This window comes from Podarcis filfolensis (genome assembly GCF_964270895.1).
Source record: "Podarcis filfolensis genome assembly, chromosome: 5".
NCBI lineage: Eukaryota > Metazoa > Chordata > Lepidosauria > Squamata > Lacertidae > Podarcis > Podarcis filfolensis.
In genome coordinates this window covers 6,441,156-6,447,300 of record NC_139608.1, presented here as the reverse complement: position 1 = coordinate 6,447,300, position 6,145 = coordinate 6,441,156, and positions in this window count along the sequence as shown.

Genomic DNA, 6,145 nt, shown 5'->3' with positions numbered 1-6,145 from the left:
TTAGCATCAGTTAATATCTTAAATTTTATTCGAGGCTTCTTGCCCTGCCAAACAAATCTGGAAATATCTTCACATCCTTTATCACAGTTAAAGAATGGGAGAAGTTTAAAACAGATGTTCCCCTGACTTCCACTCTCCTTTCCTTCAATGGCAGAAGTTTGAATAAAATGGAGATGGAGGAAAGCTGAGATAACTGTGGCTTTAAAATGTAGCAGACCCTAGAATAATGGAGGGATGGAAGAATACTGAGCAAAATAGTAAAGGGTAAAGGGGCCCCTGACCATTAGGTCCAGTCGTGACCGACTCTGGGGTTGCGGCACTCATCTCGTTTTATTGGCCGAGGAAGCCGGCGTACAGCTTCCGGGTTATGTGGCCATCAGGACTAAGCCACTTCTGGCGAACCAGAGCAGCGCACGAAAATGCCATTTACCTTCCTGAGCAGTAGCTACTTATCTATTTGCACTTTGATGTGCTTTGAACTGGTAGGCTGGCAGGAGCTGGGACCGAGCAACGGGAGCTCACCCCATCACGGGGATTCGAACCGCCGACCTTCTGATCGGCAAGTCCTAGGCTCTGTGGTTTAACCCACAGCACCACCCACGTCCCATACTGAGCAAAATAAGCAGTGCTTATTTTCTTAAAAAAAAAAAAATGTTTAGGCGTACTCTCATTTTGACTCAAGAAAATTGGGAAAAATCAATACAGTAAATGGGCAAAAGTACAAAGATTCAGAAAATGATTAGGAGTATGCATCCCCCGGCATCCCCCGAGGAAAAAAATAATAATTTAATATTTCTACCCCGCCCATCTGGCTGTGTTTCCCAAGCCACTCTGGGTGGCTTTCAACAGAACCTTAAAAACATAAAGCTTCAAACATTAAAAACTTGCCTAAACAGGACTGCCTTCAGATTTCTTCTAAAAGTTGGATAGTTGTTTATTTCCTTGACATCTGATGGGAGGGTATTCCACAGGGCAGGCACCACTACCGAGAAGGCCCTCTGCCTGGTTCCCTGTAACCTCACTTCTTGCAGAGTTTTGTGTGTGTGTGTAGTAACATAGAGAAACAGCAGAGATGGGTTTATAAGCAACCCAGAAATAGTACCTCGGGTTAAGAACTTTGTTTCAGGATGAGAACAGAAATCATGCTCTGGCAGCATTAGCTAAAGTGGTTCTTCAGGTTAAGAACAGTTTCAGGTTAAGAGTGGCCCTCCAGAATGAATTAAGTTCCCGAGGTACCACTGTACATAGTTACAGTTCAAATGTCTTCAGGGGAGGGGGAGTTCTGACTGCTTGCTTAGGGCATCTTGTGAGCTTTTCTAAACACAATTCTGGGCTCAGAAACCTCCCTCCCCTCCCTCCATCCCTTTGATGCTTCTCATGGAGAGAAAGCTAAGGGTGTAACAAAAAGCTGGCTACTTCCAAAAAGACTCAAACACAGCTGTTTTGACAATGGAACTTCCCTGTACAAAGTTTACAACGCGTTGAACTGAAACACTTATTTGATGTGTATTGATCTAACCCTGCTTTGCAGGGTAGGACTCAAACCAATGGCTTCATGTTACAAGAAAGAAGTGTTGGAATACTGCCAAGGAGACAGAGGCATCAGGCAGCCTTCCACATCGTCTCCGGACGATCTCCCGGTCTCCCGTTGGAACGGTGTGAGTCAATTAGTGACACGAGCCTCAGACACATTCCAAGACTCATGCACGCCCTTTTCAGCAGTCTCCGCAATGGAAGATTCACCCAGAAGAGCATATTTACAGCTTTATTCAACGTCGGTCAGAACAAAGGAAAAACATGACTGCTTGCAGCAGGAAACAGCAAGAAAAAAAGCTATATACAAAAAGGAAACTCCCAGTGAGCACAGTGCTGGGAGTAAACAGGCATGTGACACACAACAATCAGGCCTGACTCTTTTAAGGTGGAACGGAAACTATATCCTAACAAGAAGATTCTGAAATAAACACACAGAAAAACTTTCTGACAGCAAGAGCTGTTTGACAGTGGAACAATCTCCCTTGGAATGGTCTCCCCAAAAGCTGGCTACTTCCAAAAAAAACCATGAAGCTGTTTTTACACTGGATTTTTATAGAAAAGCCTCTGGTTTTTTAAATAAAAGTTATTTTAAACTTTTTTTAATGTATGCAACAACAGCTGCACAAATGCTGTTAGCCCAGAGTTAGAAAGAAGATAAAGTCCCTAATAGAGAAGAATGCCAAATTAAACTGTTGGACTATGCTGAAATGGGAAAATTGACTGCAAAGCTCAGCAACCAAGAAGACCAAAACTTCAATAAGGAATTGGAAAAATGTATAATTTATCTTGGAGACTACTGTAAGTAGTTAAAAACATTAGCAGGATTGCAATAACACTTGTAATGTAACGAGAACTATGGAGACAACGGAGTTATAAAAAACATGGATTACAGATAAAGATGCAGTAGAAAAGGTTTAATAACAGAACCCATGGAGGGAAAGGTGCAAAGTCCAGAGATTTGGAGGAATCTTAATTGTGGATGTGTGTTGTGGTATTACTATAATTTTATATTGGTAAAACCAAATAAAAATTATTTTAAAAAGAAAAAGAAAAAAGGATAGTTAAAGTCAGGGGAATGTCTGTTTTAAGCTTCTCCCTCTTTCATTTGCGTGGACAGGCGGAGTCCCCAGATCCTGAGCGGCCCCCCCACCCCCCGTCATGTGGAATAACGACTCAAGGCAACGTGCTATGGGATTAAATTGGCCACAACTATGTAAAATTTCAAATGTAGGTAGACCTTGGCTCAGGCATTGGGCGTTCTCCCTCCCCAGTCCCCAGCCGGGGACCTAGGGAGCATCAGGGTTATCCAGTGTGTGTGGGGGGATGGGCCGGCTCTGGAGAACATATGTTCAAGCAGAGATAGCCGCCCTCGTTACGACGCCGCCGCAGGGGAGAGCAATGACGACGTACGGTCAAAGCCTCCCTTCAGAAACCCCTTTAATGGGGAACCCTGGTATCGCCGCCGCAAAGAGGAAGATGGACTAAAGGATTCCGCCCAAGGCCTGATAGCGCCAAAGTTGTGATGTTTTGCTACGGGAAAGGCGAAACCTGCCAATGCAGGGAAATTCCTTTCTGGCCCTTTAACAGCGACCTTAACGTAGCAGCGCCCGCATACCTGTGAAGAAAAGTTAACCTGCAAAACCTGTAAGAAAAGTCAACCTGCAAAATAAGACATTAACTGTGGGTGGGTAGGGTGGGAGAAACTCTGGAGCCAAGTGAGGATTCCCAGGTAAGATCCTCCCTCTATTGTGTGGGCAGGTTATCCCTCCCCTACCTGGCCTGGTCTCCTTGGCAACGCCTCCCCCAGGTGGGATTGGACAACTGACTGAGGTAGGTGGAGACCTCCAGGTATCCCACCTGAGGGAAGGCAAAGCCAAGCCTATGCTGATGGAGCCACTCCAGATGCAGGGGTTCCGTGCGTCCACACAAAGGGCACCCCCCGTTTTAAGCGGGGAGCGGTCATTCTTAGCTGTGATAAAGGATGTGAAGCCTTCAAATATTCCATAGTGCCTCCACACAATGTATTTCACTCCTGATACCATGTCTTGTCCTCAGCATGAAGTTCTGGGTTCAATGTACTGATTTAGAAGAGATATTTCATTAACAAGCATACATGTAATAATAATAATAATATAATAATAATAATAATAATAATAATATATTATTTGTACCCCGCCCATCTGGCTGGGTTTCCCCAGCCACTCTGGGTGGCTTCCAACAAAGATGAAAAATACACTAAAAGGTCACATCTTAAAAACTTCCCTGAACAGGGCTGCCTTCAGATGTGTTCTGAATGTCAAGTAGTTGTTTATTGCTTTGACATCTGATGGGAGGGCGTTCCACAGGCCGGGCGCCACTACCGAGAAGGCCCTCCGCCTGTAACTTGGCCTCTCACAGTGAGGGAACCGCCAGAAGGCCCTCAAAGCTGGACCTCAGTGTCCGGGCAGAACGATGGGGGAGGAGACGCTCCTTCAGATATACTGGACCGAGGCCGTTTAGGGCTTTAAAGGTCAGCACCAACACTTTGAATTGTGCTCGGAAACGTACTGGGAGCCAATGTAGGTCTTTCAAGACCAGTGTTATATGGTCTCGGCGGCCGCTCCCAGTCACCAGTCTAGCTGCCGTATTCTGGATTAGTTGTAGTTTCCGGGTCACCTTCAAAGGTAGCCCCACGTAGAGCGCATTGCAGTAGTCCAAGCGGGAGATAACCAGAGCATGCACCACTCTGGTGAGACAGTCTGCAGGCAGATAGGGTCTCAGCCTACGTACCAGATGGAGCTGGTAAACAGCTGCCCTGGATACAGATTTGACCTGTGCCTCCATGGACAGCTGTGAGTCCAAGATGACTCCCAGGCTGCGCACCTGGTCCTTCAGGGGCACAGTTACCCCATTCAGGACCAGGGAATCCTCCACACCTGCCCGCCTCCTGTCCCCCAAAAACAGTACTTCTGTCTTGTCAGGATTCAACCTCAATCTGTTAGCCGCCATCCATCCTCCAACCGCCTCCAGACACTCACACAGGACCTTCACCGCCTTCACTGGTTCTGATTTAAAACAGAGGTAGAGCTGGGTATCATCCGCATACTGATGAACACCCAGCCCAAACCTCCTGATGATCTCTCCCAGTGGCTGCATGTAAATGTTGAAAAGCATGGGGGAGAGGACAGAACCCTGAGGCACCCCACAAGTGAGAGCCCAGGGGTCTGAACACTCATCCCCCACACCACTTTCTGAACACAGCCCAGGAGGAAGGAGCGGAACCACTGTATGACAGTGCCCCCAGCTCCCAGCCCCTCAAGACGGTCCAGAAGGATGTTATGGTCAATGGTATCAAACGCCGCTGAGAGATCCAGCAGAACTAGGAAACAGCTCTCACCTTTGTCCCTAGCCCGCCAGAGATCATCAACCAGTGTGACCAAGGCAGTTTCAGTCCCATGATGAGGCCTGAATCCCGACTGGAAGGGATCCAAATGGTCCGCTTCTTCCAGGCGTGCCTGGAGTTGTTTGGCAACCGCTCGCTCAATCACCTTGCCCAAGAATGGAAGATTTGAGACTAGGCGATAGTTGGCCATCGTGGCCGCATCTAAAGATGGTTTTTTAAGAAGCGGTTTAATAACCGCCTCTTTCAGCGGGTCTGGGAAGGCTCCCTCATGGAGGGAATCATTCACCACCCCACGAAGCCCATCGCCCAGTCCTTCCCGGCTAGCTTTTATAAGCCAGGATGGGCAAGGATCCAGGAGACAGGTGGTTGGCTTCACTCGTCCAAGCAGCCTGTCCACATCCTCGGAGGTAACAGATTGGAATTGATCCCACACAACTTGACTGGACAGGACTCTAGCACTCTCCCGCCCTGGCCCTGCTCCCACGGTGGAGTCTACTTCTTCCCGAATCTGAGCGATTTTATCTGCAAAAAACTTTGCGAAATAATTACAGGAGATCATGTGGCCCGTACTGGGCCCCAATGTCGCAGGTGGTTCCGCTAAATTATGAACCACCTGAAAAAGTCTCCTGCTGCTGTTTTCTGCAGATGCAATAGAGGCGGCGAAGAAAGTCTTCTTCGCTGTCGCTATCGCCACTTGGTAGGCTCGACGTTGAGCTCTAACCTGTGTCCTGTCAGATTCGGAATGAGTTATCCGCCACTGGCGCTTTAGCTGTCTCAACGATTATAAAACGAAAAGATTGACAGAGGACGCTGTGGCGATTGCCCTCCATGCCGTCCTTGCACATTTGGAGCAGCAGGGGGGGGGGTTATGCCAGACTGCTTTTTTTAGATTTCAGCTCGGCATTTAATACCATTCTACCACAGCGACTGATGTCTAAACTGGAAGATCTGGGGCTTCCATTATCACTTTGTGGGTGGATATTGGACTTTTTGTCAGACCGCCCCCAGAGGGTTCGGTTGGGCCCTTATACCTCTAATATGCTTAAGACTAACACAGGAACACCACAGGGATGCGTACTCAGTCCGCTCCTTGATATTCTCTACACGTACGACTGTGTCGCTACTCACCCTAGTAATAGGGTTGTCAAATTTGCAGATGACACAACCGTGATTGGGCTCATCTCTGAAAGGGAGGGCGAAACGGATTATAGAGATGAGGTGGAGCGG